The sequence below is a fragment of the Lissotriton helveticus genome, chromosome 3_1, assembly GCF_964261635.1.
Source record: "Lissotriton helveticus chromosome 3_1, aLisHel1.1, whole genome shotgun sequence".
In the NCBI taxonomy this organism is placed as follows: domain Eukaryota; kingdom Metazoa; phylum Chordata; class Amphibia; order Caudata; family Salamandridae; genus Lissotriton; species Lissotriton helveticus.
In genome coordinates, this window is record NC_136061.1 from 336,848,040 (window position 1) to 336,869,095 (window position 21,056).

Sequence of the window (21,056 nt, forward strand, 5' to 3'; positions counted from 1 at the left end):
TTACACCTGGTATCTTTTGTGTATCCCCATATCCCGCATAGAATGTTGTGAGAAATTTGCAGGCAATTATTGAGCATTTTGTCTGTAATCAATGCTTTTGCAGGTACATCGTGGATTCAATTTCTTACATTGCATAATAATCGGATTGTGTATTTTATTTCACACAAGAACCGAAGTTCTGTGTGTAGACTAGTTCTGACATTAGCCTGCTTTCTAACAACGCACATTTACACTTGGAATAAAGTGTTACTGTAGAGGTTATAATTTTAAAGGTTAATACTTGCACAAAGAAAAGATAGCAACGTTTTATATAGTTTGCATCTTTCCACCTACAATTGTTACGTTGTGAGATAGGACTCCTATTTTTGGGCCTTCCCAATTGGATGCGGAATTCACCGATTTATTTTCAGAGCAGACTCCACAGAAGGCCAAAAGGTAGCTTGAGCTGCTCTTAAGAATGATATAGCCTAGTTTAACAATCTACAGAGTGACATGTATATTCTCATCTCATATACTACAAGAAGTGGGCGTATCAAGTAGGACACTGCAAAGAATAACAGCGAGTAAGTGCGTTGGGGGCTTTCGAAGGCCAGAAGGGCATGGGTCGAGTCAGTTGAGTCAGTCGCTTGCCACACATGCGTCACATTTGACTGGACCTGGCCCAAATCCATCCAAACTTTCAGGATCACCATTCTGTCAGGAAATGTTTGAATGTATCCTCCTAGCCATTATTGCTTTGGTTACCTCTCCTTCCAAATTGAGTTGTTTCCCATCACAATTGAGAACAGAACAACAATAATATACGTTAGGAGCCTGCAGAACCGTCTAAATGTTTGTATAGGAATAATTACAAGAACATAACTATTTGCTCAAAATCACGCATTGGGTCAAGAAGCGTATCCAGTGTTTCCTTGGTTCCTCTTCCTGGAAGCTAGGTGTTCAGCACTTTTCTGTTGCTTAGACATTGTTCAGAATTGTATATATTAGTTTCGTCTACTTAACTAAAAGCTGAGATCCACCATCCCGCAGGTTATAACCAAGGCTAAAATTCAACAATGGCTTCATACAAAGGGCTGTACAGATTTGTACTTGCTCCCTTGCCCCAAATAACACATTGATTCTCTTCTGGTATCTGTCCTCTCACTACATCTCTACTTGTACATTTCACTAGCTAGGCCCTCAGAAGTATAAACTAAGATAACCAGTCTCCAAACAGCACATGTTTTAAGGGTTAACATGTTCCAGCACATCATTATTATGATGTGTATTTTAGACACACCTGAAGGTTCCTTCATACCCTACATAAAGTAAAGACTATGCATTGTGCTAATTATACAAGCATATTCAGGGGAGTAGCTACCACTGATGAAGCCGGTACACGGCACTGGAGCCCAGAGGAGTGAGGGGCCATTATGCCATGCAACAGCTGGAGCTATTTTTTTTCTTAAACCAGCAAGCTCTAACTTTGTTTTTAGGTCTCGCTAGACACCACATGCCCTATTTGAAGAGACGTGTTGTGTTCTATCTGTGGGCATATAGGACGCCCATCTCCTACCATTGGTAAACTTCAGGGTCGCTCTCATTTACTTTGATGCCGTATGTCATGGTATGCGGGCTTTTTCTTTGTTTTCAAGCACTCCATAGGAGTACTTGAGTTTTCAGTGCATCTCACTTGTACACATACACACAAACCACTAAAATGCATCCGTGTGTACATAAACAAATGCATTTCTTTAAAAGTTGTTAAAAAACTAACAGCACTTGTTTGTGCTTTTTGCATGATTAGATGGTAGTGGAGTGCTTGTTCCATCCTCCATCTTGTTCTTTGTGTTCAAGCACTCCATATGAGTAGTTGTGCTTTTAGGCCGTCTCCTGTGCTCACATACACACATACCACTCAAATGGAAGCGCATATACATAAATGAATGCCTTTTTAAAACAATTGTTTAAACACAAACAGCACTCGTATATTTTTTTTGCACGATCAATGGTATTGCCGCGCTTGTTCCGTCCTCCATCTTGCCATAGTGCTAACACGTGCCAATGGTATTGGGGCGCTTTAAGTGCTCACCAATTTCATTATACAATGACACATTCATTGCTGTACGCAGGGAGATGTGTAAGTGATTTGCCCAGAATCACAAACTGTTCAGCCAACCCCAAAATACAAACCTAGTTTCCCAGTTTTCCTGTCAGCAGCTCTGGCTGTTACGCCACATCCTTCTTTCACTTCAGCGCTCAACTGTACGATCGCTTCCACATTTGTTCAGCAAAACCCTGTCAACACCGAACAAGCATTGGCAAAGCCAATAGATCTTGGCAATGCCCAAGCTGTTGGCCTTGTCAATGGGATAGTCTTTTTAAGCCTTATTGTCTAGCAGCACATCTGCTGTTCAGCATAACTGAAAGTCACTGAAAAAGTGCTATGATGTGCCAGCGCAGGCCACGTTATAACGCTTTCCTGTGTTAGGAGGGACAGGACAATAAATTCAACATGGGGGCGCAGAAACTCGGCGTCGGCTCAACATCCTGTGATTTTGGGCTATCAGTACCTTTCAGCCATGGTAAACAGCAGATGTGCTGCTAGACTACATGGCTAAAAGACATTCACATTGACAAGGCCAAGAGCTGGGGCATTGCTGAGATCTATTGGCTTTGGCAATGCTTGGTATGGGCCAGTGTGTGCCTGTGACCTAGCTCCATTTACTTATGGGAAGGGTGGGGAGGCAAGTAAAGAAAAACAGCAGAGACCGGTTCTAGACATACAATAGAGGATACTCTGTATTCCATGCAGGGGTGATCTCCCTATTGTCATGGCCAAGTTGCTTTATAATAGGTTAGCTCTAAAAGTCAGTCATCCAATAAACAAGCAATGGGACATTTTGCCTTTGCCAATAGTTTTTAGCCATGCTGTAAAGCATCTCGGATGCTGTGTAGCATATTTCTGAGCGTCCATATTAAACTTTCAATAAAGATTTTTTTTAAGTTACGAGTGAATCTTCCATTAGGCTCCCTATACTTATTTCTGTATCACCTACTTTGAACTGCTATTTCTACTTTCTCTGCCCTTCATCACATATGTCTGCCCAAGTGCCAGGCACATCTCTGTGCTCACAATTACGTTGCATTTCTAAACAAGCATTGCCAAAGCCAATGGGTCTAGCATTAGCTGCCAGCGTGGTGGGTTTGTCAGTGTTTGTTTCGTCATGGTTTTTGCGACCCTTTATTATTGGGGTAGCTGCCAGGACCTCCCCAAAATGACAAAAGAATTGCTAAAAGCAAAAATATTTTTGGGTCTCAAAATTAACACATTGCAATAGTAGTCCCTGGCACTGAAGGGAATTGCTTTGCGTGCAGATGTGCTGCTTGTAAAAGAGCAGAATCCTGCATAGTGAAGTCAGCCACTGGCCATTGCTCTATTTCGCATGCTTTAGTGGGTGGGAGAAAAATGTGAATGACACAGCAGCAGACCAATGAATGAAAACGGCTAGCTGAAAGCCCCTATATGTAAACGTATTATATATTAATACAAGAAAAATTATAGCCTGCACTCCTATGTTATACCAAAATTATTTCAAAACATTACTTATGTGGTAAACTAATCCTGGTGCAGTCCCAAAACCCGACTAGCTCCTATCGGTTACTGAAATATCTAAAGTGAACAGAAAATTGATGCCCTGTGGGCTGAATGATAAGATTGAGATGCTTTGCTTTCTGTAACTGTTTGTTACTGGTTTTATCTTGTTGTGTACTCATTTTCACATGTACCATATAATTACTGTAAAAGTAAGCATGTAATCTAAGGTAGCATGTAAATCAATGTTAGGTTGTAGTATAATGTGGTCTGAACATTGAGACGTGAATCCATTATAGCATTTAATTTTCAAAGAGATAACACATTTTTCACACAGTCGGCACTGTTTGCGAACATAGATTAGGGTCTTTCTGCACACATTTAATGTAGCAGTTTATTATTTTAACACATCCATTCACATTTTTTAACATGTTTTAACCATTTAATTAATTTTTTTATTGAATTATATATGCATGCAGTGTAATTTAACAACTGTTTCACACGTATATTTGCAAGTGTCGAGTGAGAATGAAGGTAGCAGTTTCAGGAATTTATCGAGTCAGGAGTCCGTTGTTAGTTTCGGCGGTGAAGAGTAAAGTTATACGTCATCAAGGGGAGTTAGTAATGGTGATATACTGCAGTCCGTTGTTTATTTTGATTAACGGCATGCGCATTACGTCACACGCCAATAGAGAGCGAGGTAAATACCGAAAGCACTTGGCGGTGAAGATTCCACGGAGGTCACGTTTGAATTTGGTCGCGGTGGAGTAAGAAAACGGATTGGAGCATAAAGTCAAGGTACGGCGGCGTGGTTGCATAGACAGGCCTTTTGTATCAACAATACCATTGGAACAGGAGGCTATAAAAGCTGGTATACTTGTTTATTTACCTTGTAGATTTCTCGATTCTGCTGACAGCAGGTTGGGAACGGTTTCTGTACACGCAGCTTGTAGCAGTATTTGGTGAAAGTATGTATCATATGGTTTGGAGTAACATACAGCAGATTTTTTTATGTATAAAATAACATGTAAGTTTATTTTGTACACGTTTTCTATTTTGCAGACACAGGTTGTTTTGGCCGGCATATAGGTTAGTAAAGCATGGTTCGCTGGGCAGCGGGTAAATATGAGGCATGGAAATCCCGGGTGTATGAGAGTAGTGAAAAAATAAGGGAACCTTCTTGCAACACGCACCAGGGAAAGAACAGTGCACACAGGATAAGAGAGATTAGGGATCCTGACCTTGGGCCGGTGACGGAGACGAAGGCCATTATTACGGCATTTCAGAAATGTAGCCGGTTTTTTTGGGACTTTCTGCGTGGTGATTGAAGACCTGCCGAGCACATTGTGAACTTTAATTACAGACTCTGCCTGGAAGTTCCTGGGTTTACGAGGGAGCGGGACTGCGAGTCCCAGGCGGTAGTGCGCGCTAGTGATCGAGCGCACCTGGGACTCTTCCCGCCCCCTTTTCAGGTGTATTAAGGATTGCCCACTTACGCGCATCGCGGGACGCGCGCGGGCAAGCCGGTCTAAGCCCGGGCAAAGGGCGGGCCGTCTGAGGCCGTCAGAGGCAAGAGGAGGCCGGGCTGGGCCCCCCATCTAACGTTCAGCTCCATTCCACATTGTGTATTGAGGATCTTATGACAGTAAGCCTATTTGGGCTGACCCCTATCTATTTTTACTTGTTACTGATTGTCTCACGGGGCTGTTTAGTATTATCTCGCAAGAGGTGCTTATATATGATTTGATTTATTTGCAATTGCTACTGTTTTTATGATCTAGGATGTCTACTAGTGTTCCTAATTCCTTACCCTCTAGCATTGGGGTTTCTATACTTGGGCCCTTAGACAAGTATTTCGCCAGAGCCACAAGAGACGTAGATAGAGAGATTGCGCTGGCTGAGAAACGCGCTGAGCGCCGTTTCTCTATCGAATTACTTAAAAACAAGCCCCCAATTTTGGTGCAGAAGGATGTACAAACTCCACAAATATCTATCAACTTGTCAGCAGATGCGGAGCTTTTTAGTACTGAAAGTATGCCTCTAATTTTTCAGGATAGGTCACCACCAACATCGGTCACCGATATTAATCCTGAAGATTCTATCAATGGGCGGCCTACTGCAACGAGCCTTTTAATAGACCTAAATACCCCTACAGTTCTTGAAGTAAATTCTCAGACTCAGTCTAACTTAGACGCCTCGTTCCAGGTTCCCTTACCCAACTTATTAGAGGAGGCTGTAGTAGACACAGGGTTACATTTATCGACAGTAGTTAATGGTCCCAATGAAAAGTCACATATTAAGAGGCACCGGGGAGTACATCGATGTCCACCTAAAAAAAGGAGAAGGAAGGGAGGAGTTAGAAAAGGCGGAAATACTCCAATTACATCTTTATCATCTGTGGACCCAAAGAATAACCTAGGGAAGGAAGCACTAAAGGGCCGCATAACAAAAACAAGTTTGTTTCCAGAACCCCTGTCGGGAAAAGGGATAATGGAGGGTATTGAAAATCTACTTAAATCGTTATTGTTGACACTTACCGAGAGAGTTAAGAGGTTGGGGGGGAAAATGGATTACATTTTGGCTGCTTCCAATATTAAGGAGGCACAAAGTTAAACAAAGCCAGGGGAAGCCTGTTCAGTAATTAAACATCCGATACATATAACATCTAGGCCCCAAGTGGACAACCCCAAATCAAAAATAACGACTAAAGAGGATAACCCTTTACTTAAAAAACCGACTATTAATACTAACTATTCCAGACCGTTGGCCTTACAAGATCTACATAAAGAGAGACCTAAATTAGGACCCAAAAAAGTCTCCGTCAACAGAAATCCTCCTGTAGCGCAGCCACCTATAATGAATAGAGCAAAATCAAATTGTAGCAATAACATAGATTTACCACCTAAATCTTTTAATTATGTTATCATCTTAACTGGGGTTCCGGTTTTGCCAGCAGGTATTAAAGAATCCCATATTAGCCTAAAAAATAAGTCATTTACTGGCTGCGAAACAATAGACCACTCCCACCACATTTAGATGGTGACATAATATTGGTAAGGCGGTGTAACTGGGTGGGTCCTCGACCTAAAGACATAGAGGGGGACGTGGTGCTAGTAAATTTTAGGGACTACAGAGTAGTTACGTTTATTAGTGACTGGTTCCCAGGGAGAGGTGAGGGCAACATATCTTCCCGCAATCTCAGCTATTTTTATTCAGAGGCTTTGTTGATACCCCCTAACCACCTACCAACACAGGCTCATCATGATTCTTTACAATTTTCTTATTGTAATCTGCGCCACTCTGCTCCAAGCCAGCATGTAAATGGGTTTCCCCCTCCTTTCCCATCTCAGCGCTCTAACAGGTTTTTCCTCCCCCATGGCAACAGCTACCATCCTAATAATCAGAATGAGTACTGGAATATTCCACTACAAAATCTATTTGAACCCCTCTCTGGCCTAGATACAAACGAATGACTCATTACCTTTGCTCCCATAACAAGACGCACTGAAGTAAGGTCGGATAACTGCAAAATAGCTAACGAACTATCAAGCGATAGCTCTATCCCCATAAATAGTTCATCTAAGCCCTCACAAGTAAAGAGGGGGGATCCTAGTGTATCAAAAATAGATTTGTATGTGAGTCCAGGGAATGGTTCTGTGCCCCCGGACTTTAGAACATTGCAAGATACCGCGTTGTACCCCTACCATTATGAGGAAAGTAATGTCTGTTTAGAGGGGTGTAATTCTTTTCAAAATAGTACTGCAATGTCGACTAGTGCTGGCAAACTTATCCCTGGAAATTCCCCAAATGTCCTGTCAGGGGTACACACTTTGAAAGATCTGAGAGTTACATTCTGGAACATTGCGGGGCTTCGTTCCAAGTTAAACAACCCAATCTGGGTAGATTGTATCAAAGATGTAGATATATTATGCCTGCAGGAGACTTGGACCACTGAGGAAATCCACATAGATGGTTTTAAAACGTATCATGTACCAGCTGGTCCATCTAGTCAACGGAGAAGCAAAGGGGGGCTTAGTGTCTATGTAACAAACTTACTGCGGGTAGTATCACTGAAAATGGTGAGGTTATGTAATAATTATCAAATTATTCTAATACAGGTGTCCCCCGAGGTCGAGATAATCATTATTAATATGTATAACAACTTAGATAAGGCCCTAGTAGGTGACATGGTTAATACCCTTAATAAGGAGGTAAGGACATTGATGGACAAACAGGGGAGGGATTCTATCCTTATTTGGGGAGGCGACTTTAATCATAGCCTCTGTAAACAGATACATAGTGGATGTGGAGATCATTTGGCCGACAATTCTGAGCCTCAACCCCATTTTTCTCATAAACTGGGCGGCGATTCTTTTAATGAGATGATGGCCTCATATAACCTGGGATTTGCTAATATGTTATGCACACCCATAGTGGAGTTCAGCCCAACATACATGGGGAGAGGGTATAGTACACTGATCGATTTTGTTACCATCTCAAATACACACGCAACTTGGCTAACCGACTTTGTAACTCATATGATAGGAATAAGCGATCATTTCCCATTGAGTTTTTGTATTCAACTTCCAAAATGCAAAGAAAGTTCACTGGTAGAAAGGTTGGCATGGTCCACTAACTGCACAGTGAATAGACAAAACGGTTATGCTCTTAGATGGTCAAACTGCAATCCGGAGAGAACTAGTGTAAAAATTAATAATCAAGCCCTAGCACTTATCGCCAAATGCCTCCAGGAAGAGGTTACACACTCAGAAGTACTGGATGCCTTTGGTGATATTACAAGGATTATTCAAACGAATTTAGAGCGCCATAATAGAGGCAAGAAACCCCGTAAAAATGGTTGGTTTGATACAACCTGTACGAAGACTCACGCTCAATTAATGGGGGCCTTGCATAAAAATCCGAGAAATCAAGATGAAATAAAAGAATGCAGGCATGAGTATAATTTAGCAAGAAAGATTTGTAAAAGCAATATTAAGAAAGCCGCGTGGGGGAATTTGTACGAGGCCTCGTTGAAAAGGGACAGTTCCTCTTTTTGGGAAGCAGTAAAGGCACCGTTTTTTTCTGTAGCAGAGAAGGCGAGAATGGAGGTGGCAATATCAGAAGATACCTGGATAGACTTCTTTGCGGGAGTATATAATCCAGGTGGGGCAAACAAAATGGCAGTCTTGGGGGGGAAAATTTATGGGCATCGGGAAAAATTTGGCCCAATTGATTTAGAGATTACAGTTAAGGAAATATCAGAGGCCATTACACAGAGCAAGGGAAATAAAGCCCCAGGAGCGGATGGCGTTCCGATAGATTTATTTAAATATTCCATTGAGTTATGGTCCCCGCTACTTACACGTGTCCTTCAAGCAAGTTGTGAACTGGGTTTTATTAATACTTGGTCTGATTCAATATTCATCCCGATATTCAAAAAAGGGGACCGGGAAAACCCTTCCTGTTATTGTCCTATATCCCTCCTGGACTCCTTTATGGGGAGGGTGATCTTGAATCGCCTGCAACAATGGGCAGAAGACGCCAATATCTTATCCCCCGTACAATATGGTTTCCGGGAGGGACGGGGTACCATCAAACAGGTTTTAAATTTCACGATGCTTTTAGGGAAATACACACTAGCTAAATATGGCATTCTATATGCAGTGTTTGCTGACCTAAGCGCCGCATTTGATTGCGTAATCCACAGCCGCTTATGGCAGATTTTAAAGGACCTGAAGGTGGATGAGGTGCTAATCTCCTTCCTAAGGCAACTTTATGTAGGAGCAAGGGCGAAAGTGAGATACGGCAACAAAGGGGAATGCACTAAACCATTTAATGTAACGTGGGGAGTAAGACAAGGATGTGTACTCGCCCCTTTTCTTTTTAATTTATATACAAATGATTTGGAAAAGGAATTGGTGGCTGAAGTTCGTGATTCCCCGCAGGTTAATTACAAACAAATTGTGTCCCTTTTGTATGCGGATGATGCCGTGATTATGGCACGTACACAGAGAGGGTCACAGACGGCTATAGACACCTACCTAAATTTTATGGATAACAGGGGTCTAAAACTTAATGTAACTAAAACTTTTGTTATGACCTGTGGTAGACATAAGAAGAGAGAGTGCCGGTTATTCGCTGAGAAGGAAAAAATTGCCACAACAAAAACCTTCTCCTATTTGGGCATTGTTTTAGAAGCAACTGGGTCCTGGGGGCCTGCTATAAGAAACAGGGCAATGATGTTTAAAAGAGCCACGGCAGCACTGATGTGTTTCTCTAATAAAATGGGTAAAAGACCTCCCCAAATTCTGATAAAAATCTATCAGTCGAAGTGCATTAGTACAGCCACTTACGGGGCAGGTGTGTGGGGTATATCTGATTCTTCCCTTATTCAGAAGGTAGAGAATGCTTTTTTGAGATTTATCTTGGCATGCCCCCAAAGCTCATCTGTGTTTAACTGTCATTCAGAGTTGGGCATTCGATATGTGAGTGATCTTATTAGTATGCAACCTCTACTGCTATGGCACAGAGTATGGACTTCACCGGATCTTATGCTCAACAGAGATATTATTACTGACTGCCTGAGCTTGGACAAGGCCACCAAGATACCATGGTTATCCTATATTTGTAAATTCACCATGGACCTAGGAAGACCGGAGTTTTTTAACTGCCCTGATTAGATGTGCACTATATCAAGGAAGGACCTGAAATTGCTGTGTTGGCATCACCTAGAAGCTCTCAGACTAGGAGTAGAATTACCTTAAAAAACTGTAATACATCATCAACTTACCCTAGTCTCTTACTCAATTCAGCCATATTTAAACTGGTGTTTGGAGGGCTTTGATCGTTACTTATTGACAAGATTTAGGTTTGATGTCTTTTTTCGTTTAATTACATTCCCTAAACCGAATGATTGGAGCAGAACTCTTTGTAAGTGCCCGTGCGATAACCTATCCAAGCAATCCACACTGCATGTGATCTGTTTTTGTAAACTTTATGATGCAGAAAGGTCTAGGTGGAGCAAACCACTCTTAAAAAAACAAGGCATTTGGCGCCAATGCCGACCAGCACTGTTGTTTTTACTATCCTTAAATGATGTACAATGTGTGGCCGTAATGACAGGCTTTTTAAAAAGCATTTTTTTAAAAGGAAAAGCTTAATTAACGTTTAAAATAGCATGTTCTGAGTTCTTTTAATGTACATGTGTGGGATATATGCTGTGTATATGAAATGAACTGTTGCTTTTATGATTTTATGCATTATTTAAATCGAATAAAGCTTACTTACTTACTTACTTACGTACTTACTTATCAGAAACTATATACTGAAGATATCAGGGGTGGGAGCCAGAAAATCAAGTAATACCTAACAGGAGTTGCTCTGGGTTAATTATCAGAAGAAGAGGGAAATCAACTTTAGGGCCCTATTACCTGGGAAGAATTGTCAATAGCGATAGACCAGACCCCAATCGGCAAAGCCACGGGGCCTGACTCAATCCCAGGGGAATTCTATAAAAAATTTAGGAAACACATTATGGGGCTGATGCTGGAAGTCTTCCAAAGGGCGCAACGGGATCAGATTACGCCAAAATCTTGGAAAGGGGCATCTATAATAGTTTTCCCAAAGAAAGGTAAGCCAATTGAAGAAATAGGTTCCTACAGACCAATAACCCTGCTGAACAGCGATTTAAAATCTACTCAAAAACCTTAGCAAACAGGCTCTCTGCGGTTATAGCTAAACTAGTGTCTCCATTTCAGCATGGATTCGTACCTGGAAGAGGGACTACTGACCATATAAGGAGGCTGATTACGCTATTTGATCTAGCAGGAGTGTCGGGAGACCCTGTCGCGGCCATACTCCTAGACGCCGAAAAGGCTTTCACCAGGGTCTCCTGGCCCTTTCTGTGGGCCACTATGGCAAAGCAGGGCGTGGATGAAAGATATATCAATGTGATACGGTGTATGTATCAAGACCCCGAGGCAAGGATCAATATGATGGGCGCTGCGACAGAGTTAATCAAAATTACCCGCGGATCTCGCCAAGGGTATCCTTGTTCTCCACTATTATTCGCTTTATATATAGACCCTTTTATTAGAACAATAGTGGAGAACAACGACATCCGGGCAGCCCAAACAATGGGAGGAGAAATAAAGATCTTAGCCTATGCAGACGACCTCGCCATAACAACATCTAACCCTGCGGAGGCAGTTAGGGTGGTAGAAAAAGAGGCTGAAAAATTTGGGGCTGTCTCAGGCTATTGCCTGAACAGTGAAAAAACTATGATTATTAAAAACTCCATCGCAAATATGGCAGATAGCAGGGTTACAGAGAAGGCTAGATATTTCGGGGTGGAAATTACAGCAAAAGTAGATGAGATAGTACAATGCAATCTGGCGCCACTACTATCTAAAACCAATGCAGACTTCAACAGGATGAGCAACCTCCACTTGACACTACTAGGAAGGTTCAATGTCATCAAAATGATGTTTCTACCTAGAATTTTATACTTTTTTAGATCAATCCCCCTGGAAGTTAATAAAAAATGACTCTCTGCCTTTAACCAAGCTATCTCGAAGTTTTTTATGGGCAGGGAAGCATCCACGGAGGGCATTGAAATATATGACGTTAGCTAAGGATCGGGGGGCTGGTCGGTCCCTGACATTCAGATATTTTATTGGGCGGCTAATCTCCAGCAGCTGTCCGATCTGCTGGGCAGAGGACACTTAGAAGACCAAACTGGATCCTACCCCTCCATATACAAATTACTGCTTGGGGAAGAGGCCCACGGCTGTCTGACACGGCATATTGATCTCGCCTACTTTAAAAGAGTTAAATTCAATGTAATGTTGGGTGCTTTTAAAATCTGGACCTCGATTAGGAAAAAATTTAAATTAAATAGGATACACATTTACACACCCCTACAAAACAATCAATGGCTACCAGAAATTTTCCACGACGGCTACATGGAATCCTGGAAGGAGAAAGGGATAAGACTCATTGGAGATTTCATTAGGGACAACACAATTCTGTCATTTGCTCTAATTAAAGAAAAATTTGGTCTGGTGAATAATCATTTTTTAAATACTTACAAATTAGGGACTACTTATTTAGAAAGCCGGTCCTGGGCCACATATCTCCATTAATGGAGGCAGTTTTAGGTTCACAAGGGGTTTCAATTTCTACACTTTATACTTTACTTATAATAATTTAAAGGAGGATGATCTCGGTAAGCATATGGATTTTTGGCAAGAGAAGGTGCAGACTGATCAAGGGGCCTGCGAGAATTCTCTGATATTATGCTCCACTGCAGCTATCTCAGCTAATATTCAGGTTCAGTGTTATAAAACCTGGTTTAATCTGTATATTACCCCAGCAAGGATATTCAGGTGGGGAGGTACTTCTGGTATTAACTGCCCCCGGTGCGGAGAATTAGGCGCCGGTCGTGTGCATATTTTTGCTATATGCCCCAGTCTAGCCAGTCTAATCGGGAAAGTGGGTCTTTATGTTAACCAAATAATGAATAGAGATATTGTGTTATCACCACAGGTTATATTGCTGGGCGTAAGTAACCAGGGGCTGTCTTCACCCAACATGACACTTCTCTATATTATGATGGCGGTGTTCAAGCTTACTATAGCGACAGTATGGCTTGATAAAGATCGCCCGTCAGTTCACTGTTGGCTTGGAAAACTGCTGGCTACATATCGCTGGGAGAAAGAAGTTTATAAACGCAAAGGAGTCAAAGCCCGCAAAAAAGGGGCAGACATATGGGCTCCAATTACTTTATGGAGTAATGATTCTATATCTTAAATTCTAATTTTAATTTTAATTTGGCAAACAACTAAACAGATAGCTCTGTCAAGGTCAGGATGAACCGCAAGAAGACAGACTTGCAGGTAGTAATCTGGAATCCGATACCCTTCGGTCCCGGGAAGTGGGTGGGCAGGGCGGCGGGGAGGGGGAGGGAAAAAAGGTCAAAAAAACGGATGCTCATATATGTTGTTTTCTGTTGTTTTTTTGTTTGTTTTTTTCTTATGTAGCCTTGACTTGTTTTCTTTGATCTGTAAAGTATTTTGTATTATGTACGATTTATCTGAAAATGTTGGGTTAGAAATAAACATTTATAAAATAAAAAAATAAAAAAGGAACAGGAGGCTATAAAAGCTGGTATACTTGTTTATTCACCTTGTAGATTTCTCGACTCGGCTGACAGCAGGTTGGGAACGGTTTCTGTACACGCAGCTTGTAGCAGTATTTGGTGAAAGTATGTATCATATGGTTTGGAGTAACATACAGCAGATTTTTTGATGTATAAAATAACATGTAAGTTTATTTTGTACACGTTTTCTATTTTGCAGACACGGGTTGTTTTGGCCGGCATATAGGTTAGTAAAGCATGATTCGCAATATGAAAGGTTTAAAGGACACAGAGTGCATCACGTTTGGGTATATTGGTGACACATTACATGGATAATACACTTAGGGTAACTTGCATTACTGGATTCACTGCTCGGTGAGCATGTCTACAATGTACAACAAATGTGGAGTGAAGGATCTCAACTTTTTATTCATTGTATGAAGGATTCAGTTTTGATACACATGTTTTTCATTTATACTATTCCCCTGATGAAGCTTAACAACCGAAATGCATTGGGAAGTATAAAGATGGCATGAAATATATGTCTGGCAATGATATAAAAATAATAAGAAGCAACTTCATGAAGAAATAAAAAGAAGATCAAGAAAGATTGTTGATGTGTTGAAATTGTTTTATGTAAAGAATAATCATAACTCTTTTTCATTTGAGAAGTTGAATCTTTGATTAATAATTGTGAAACTTCAACAGTTTAAGTTATGAAGTAATGTGTAATACATATGTTTAGATGTTTAAGATGTTGCACCCAAGGGGCTTGTGTAAAGTGCATCCTGTTATGAACAGTTTCTGTTCACTTTAGATAGAAACGTATTATATATAGCATTTTATCAAAATATAATTAAAAGGTCTTTGCTAACGCATTATTTCCTCTCCTGTTGGAACTCTCAGTAGCCCCTGTTTCTACTAACCTACCATTTTATAAATACCAATATCCTTCTTTATCAATATGTGGTGTCAGGCACACCTTTAATTTGAACCTTAGACATTCAGGTATGTTCAGAAGAACAACCCATTTACCACGTTCCTGTGGAAAAAAAACGTTTCTGTTAATATATTTATTACATTAATATGTTAGTAAACGCTCAACGCTGTTTTGGTAACTGCATATAATCTTAAAGTTGCCCACCTTATCACAACTCACGAAATAATTCTAATGTAACTGGGCTAAAAATGAATAATATATTGAGGAGCTTCTTTCTGGAATGATGTATGTTTATCTTGAAACACAGGCATGCTAAGACACAGCACTTGAGTGTGCATAACATACGTGACTGTCACACTCTTGCACTTTGCATGAGTGAAATTATGAAATGTAGGGTGAAGTTACCAATGCTGTTCAGTTAGGTTGCCAACAAGCTTGACCTACAATAAAAAACAATTACAATAACAAAGGATGCCACAAAATTAGGTTACATTTAAATTCCTAGTACTGACCCGTGATGTGAAAAACTTGAGCCAGGTTTTTTCTTTTTCTTAAGGCCTGCAACAGGTTATATTTTCTCTTCCAGTGCGTGGTTGTTTAAGCGCCTGGTCCTGTACTCGTTGTAGCTGTTGCGTCATATCTGTGCAAGCTGCTGCTTAGCATCTCGAGAACTGATTCGAAGACATCAAGGATGACAAGCTTGAAGACAAAAAAGTGAAATATCCCTTGATGTATGGAACGTATTTGTATAAATGAATTCTGTTTCTGATAGCAAAATTGACTCGTTACCAGGTGATGAATAATAAAACATCCCAAGCACTGATCTAATATCTCATTTGATTTCACTGTGTCCATGCGGAAAATTGTCAATAAAACAATCTATCTCCAGCTTGCATTGACCGCTTCAGTTTGAATGTGGAAATAAAGAGAGTAACATGACTATTAATGGAGGTCCAGAAAGATGACAAAGTCCCCTTCATTATACTTTGGCCCAGAGCATCGCTGGAGGAACTGCTTCCAAAAAAATAAAATTTGCCATTGTGGAAAATAGATCTACATCCTACAGAATTGTAGTCATCTGCTGATATTTTGGGAGGTCATGATTGAAATATTAAGAAACTGCGTGCCATGGTTCGATGAGAGCCGACAAGTGCAGCAACAGTCTGACATCCTGGTAGATGTGTTAGTACACATTTCAATACACACTTCACATTTTCTTTAGTTGTTTGTGACCATCAAACCCAACGTTGGGCTGCAAGTGACATTTTGTGTGAAGAAATATTTGTACTTCCTCTGTGTATACATGCACATTTTGCAATGTCGTTTACTGATGTAAATAAAATGGAGTTGAGGGTTTTCGCGGTTCATTGTTTGGTTGTGTTTGTGATACTATTGATGGAACATTGAATGACGTGACAGAAGGTAATAAATCTAGTTGGGTACAAATGCCCACCAAAAGGCTGTCACAGAATGCAATTGCTGCAGCTGTCCTGCCAAGTACCTTGCATCAGGAGTTAGGCTAATGGATTGGAGCGCTGGTGCCCACATCACAGCACTAAAATGCATAAGCCACACATTATAGCGTCCTTGAGACCACTCCACGATGAGTTGCACTAACACCAGAGTTGCATTAATAACCAAGAAGTCAGTGTGCTAAATTGGCTTGCTCTGCCTGCCACTGGCCTGCTGCTGCCCAGAGCCTGCCTCTCACAAAATAAAAAATAATTTGTATTAACATTCAGGCCTGGCAGATGATCTGTGTTTACAGTTACTGACAAAAGGCATTTCAGCCCTTCAGATCAATGATCAAACCGGAGCCTGGCCCCTGTGTCTCTTTGGGTGGACCTGGACCATGCCGTCTGTCTCTTCAATGTCAGCATCAACACACACACCCCAGGATGATTATGAAGACTGCAAAACGTGGATCTGGGCAGCACCTTGCCCAGTAATTCACTGGTGGCAGGCACCCTCCCACTGGTGACCGCACACACCAGTGAGGAGATCATTGGCCTAGGCAGACTGAGGCGGGGGGCGGCAGCTTTGATTTTTTCATTGCGGCATCTGCCACCATCATAAGTATATTATAGGAAAAGGCGCTTGCAAGAGAGTTGTGTTTTTTTTAAATTTCAACAAGAGGTTGGTATATGAAGTCGAGATCGTGAGACTACGCCACGACGACGGATTTTCTGTTGAAACCACTGCAGAATCAGGAAGCTTTGACTTTGGATGCAGACCAATAACGCCATCGAAAAGCCTGTTTAAGAATTTGTCTAACAGAACAGGAAATATTCTTAAACCAAAAGTCCCACATCGACCACGTGGTCTGCTGCGATCAAGTGGAGACTAAGGTAGGGGTTACTTTTTATAAGATTGTGAGTCCTGAGGATGGCCTTAAGGATTCTTCCAGTATAAGGCCGAAATGTCGACATATGAGTCCACATCTTGTACTTCTTTTGATCAAATCGTCACAGCAACATCATTGTATATGTTCAAGATCAGCTGTTTTTTGATCAGTAAAGAGTGGTCTGCAATGCAAGTGATTTTCAAGAATTAACTAATCTATGTCTTGTTCACTTGTTTTTCCTTTGATGCATTTGCACAGTTTTTAAGAAATTGTACCCTTTGAAATGATTTTTTTTATATAAAGAGACAATCTAAAAACTTTACTTCCCGTGTAGCTTGTACTATTTTGAGTAATTACCAGCTTCCATATTGACTATTGCTATTTGGAGTGATTACTTTCTTCTTGAATTGTAAGTCTTTATCTAAATACAAACAAGTTTATGAATAATTAAGGTGGTATTAAAATTTCATATACCAACCTCTTGTTGAAATTTAAAAAAACACAACTCCCTTGCAAGCGCCTTTTCCTATAATATATCATAGCCCAAGTCTTTATCTAAATACAAACAAGTTTATGAATAATTAAGGTGGTATTAAAATTTCATATACCAACCTCTTGTTGAAATTTAAAAAAACACAACTCCCTTGCAAGCGCCTTTTCCTATAATATATCATAGCCCAAGCTCGCAAGGGTTTATTGGGTCACCCACCTTCATTTAACACCATCATAAGTAGGCAACCAGCGCTTACATCCTGTGTGCCACCTCTCTCAGTGCTCTATGTACTGTGGAGGAGGGTCATTCTGACAGACTGTTTTCCTGGCAGCCTGCCTGTGTTCATTTTGAGCCATGCCTGCTGCGACCCTGCCTCCTCAGCCTCCGAGACGCCTGGCCAGACATTGTTGCCAGTGGCCCACACGTCCCGGGTAAGATCAAGTATTGCCTGTTCTGTACCGAGATGAGCCTCATGTGATCAGAGCAGGCAGTGAAGTCAGGCTGGTGCTGAGAAGGACTGATATGCAAGTTATAAGGCATTTATTCACCATAGTCAGATGAGTCCAGCACTGGGAAACCATAGAACGTCTGTGAAGGAGGAAGGTCATGATGATCTCAGGAGCATGGGCCAGCTGTCAAAGGGTTGGGTTGATTGGCCCTGGGGGCGGAGAATCTTAAGTCTCTCAGGCTTGCCATTTCTAAAGCCCAAAGAGAGCATCAGTGAAGTGCAGTGAGGTTGGCTGAAGGACTGATCAGCAGTCAGTGGGTACTTTGTGCAGACAAGTTAGTAAATCCAACACTGTATGTGGAGGGGGGAAAGGCAGAGCTTAGTGCTACTTGGCGACTTGGAATAGATTTGTTTCAGTAGGTTAGTGGCCTTGCATTTAAGTGGTTTTGCAGCAGTTTCAATACATTTTGGAGCTTTTGCAGATATTTATCCATTTACGTGGACTTCATTGCTTTTTTTTGCAAGAAACTGTCCCTCTAAGTGCCAGCAATTTGGCAGTAAAATGTCACTCATAAGTAAACTGAAACCATGGTAATGTCACTCATAAGCAATCCGATGATTTGTCAGCTACACTGATTTGTGCATGTCTCTACCTTTGCTGGTCATCCTCGATCTATTTTGCCTGTCCAAGAAGGACAGAATTGTGGATCCTGCTTACGGTTTTGATGTTGTGTAGAAATGGGAAACATCATTTACAACAAAGTCTTTTCCACGCATGACGTTATCAACGATCCACTTAACCCGCAAACGTCTCTTCAACGCGGGTGCCTTCCACGACCGTCTTTACCACGCAAGTGGTATTCCTTTTGGTCGTCCTGCTTGTAAGTTCTGCATGGCCTTGGTGGTTTGGGGGGGTCTCCCCCCCATAAAAAAATAAAAAATAAAACGAGCAGGCTACATACATTAAAAAACGCACTACAGTGTCATTTAAAAGTAAAAGAAAAGAGCCGCACCAAAGACGTGGCGTGTATGTCATAATTGTAGTCCTTTTTTAGTTTTGGTAGACGTGTTTTGACGCATATTTCCATGGTGGATGGAAGTAAGAGCTGCTGAACGTAACGTTTTTTAAATGCGATGTTAGAACTTGCGTTCTAAAAAGCTGCGTGGTAAAGCCACTTGCGAAGTAAAATTCGCGTGGTAATGCCATGCGGAGTATTTGTATTTGTGGTAAAGTCATATATTCGTCATCCTCGATCTATTTTGCCTGTCCAAGAAGGACAGAATTGTGGATCCTGCTTACGGTTTTGATGTTGTGTAGAAATATCATGTCACAGTGGCTAAGATTAAGAATAGTGGGAGTGGGGAAAAGATGGTCCTAAATTAAGAAGATTATGGGGAGAAGATGGTCAAATGAAGGGAAAAGTAGGATGGTTTTAGGATGAAACAATGGGAAGAGGAGGATTAAAGATGGGGAGGGTCCAAATGGAGTGGAAGTGAATGCAGAAAGAAGAGTTGTAAATGGGAGAGTAGTGAGTGGACTGAAGGATGGGGCGAGTGGGTGGTGGGAGAGGACGCATAGAGGAGCAACATAATGGAGAGGAAGCAGAGTGAAAGCTGCTTTTAAGGATTTTAGACTGACATGTCAGGAAGAGGGACTACAGGTCCTTATTGAGGTGCATTGATAGTGCTATATGCAAGGGTCCTTGTTTTAGAGAAGCAGCGCATTGATGCTGAAGGACAGAATTGTGGCATATTGTTAAAGGTGCTCGAGAGGAGCACGCTGTTATGGTAGCAGGTGATCATGGCCGGGTGTCAGCTGGGACCACATATGCTGATATTGAGCTTTTATGTAACAACTTGATCCATTCTCGGGGCTGTAGCCTTGACTTTACTGTGCCTAACATTGCTAAAAGAATAGTACCAATGATGGGCGGTTTGGAGTTTATTGAAAGAGCTGCTTGCGAAGGACAGAGATTAATTTGCAGACTGACCCTGAATTGTGTGTGATCATGGGCAGGTGAGCGATGACTCTGTGTGTACATGACTAGCCTGTGCCACTATTAGGCTATTCACTCACAAGCTCATTGATAGTAGTAACTATGTCTTTTCTCAATTGACTGAAAACGATTTACTTTTATCTGCAGCAGAAATATGTGGTTTATGTTTTTGGGGGATTTTTTTTATCGAACTGATGCATGCGATTCGGCAAAGAAAGAGAAATATCCCCCAGTCCCTATTTTTTCTAATGTTTTATTGTCCCTTTAGAATACACTAGAATAATTGACGCATAAAAAAGCATCGCTCTGATATCCATTTTGGCCAGCAGCAAGTACCTAGAATTCAGGTGGGGCACATGCCCTTTGAGTGCCATCTGACACATCCCAGATGCAAAGGCCATATGATAGCTGCCAGTGGCATTATTACGCTAATTAGCAGTTTTGATTCCTGAACAATCCCATATTTTTTAGTCACAGAAAGTTGGCAAGTTTGTTTACATTATTCTCGAACATACTGGGTTATTGGTACAACAAAATACCTTCGTTTAAAAGGGTTCGTTCCAAACAAAGGAAGGTCTGTTCAGATGAAGCTGGCACGCCCAGGCTGTGACCCGCCCTAGCCGTTCTGATAGTCACTGGCTGGCGCATGCGTGCGTGACTGATAAAAGAACCCCGTGACCCTCCTGCCGAGTCACGCAGCGCACTGCTGACACGTCATGGGGCTGCTGATCAAATTTGCAACGTTCCCTGCATGCTCGGGCATGTAAGCAGGAAATCCGGAGCGGGCTATTGCAGTTTCGGAGGGGTTCCATGTTTGTCCTGTACACTGTGAGCGACACATTTAAGCTAGAACTGAAACTGAAGGCGTAAACGCCCTTGACTGTTGATCTGTGTCTTTGTATCTTGTATAGACTACGTCATCCAGTACCCCGTTACATACGAGTGCGAGAGGGGTATTTTTCTGTCGTCAAAAGAAGAGCTCCAGATGCCCCTAGTACTAGAAAGACACATTGATGCACTACGTGGGCAGTGCCTGGCTGCCACTGTTCAAAGAAAGGGGGCAATGTGCCGTAATCACGTCAGAGGGCACCTTACTTGCGTGGAGACATGTTGCACGTGTAG

At 41.6% G+C, this 21,056-nt stretch overlaps 1 long non-coding RNA gene across 1 annotated transcript in view; it reads right to left on the reverse strand.

The window, feature by feature from the left end:
- The window catches only part of LOC144824531 (uncharacterized), a 56,862-nt gene extending 36,308 nt beyond the window's left edge, over positions 1-20,554 (reverse strand). The window contains exons 1-2 of the long non-coding RNA XR_013609002.1: positions 20,474-20,554; positions 15,165-15,351 (exon numbers count right to left, since the gene is read on the reverse strand). This is a non-coding gene — a long non-coding RNA (uncharacterized LOC144824531). The remainder of the gene's footprint in view (positions 1-15,164; positions 15,352-20,473) is intronic.
- Between the last annotated feature and the right edge of the window lie 502 nt (positions 20,555-21,056).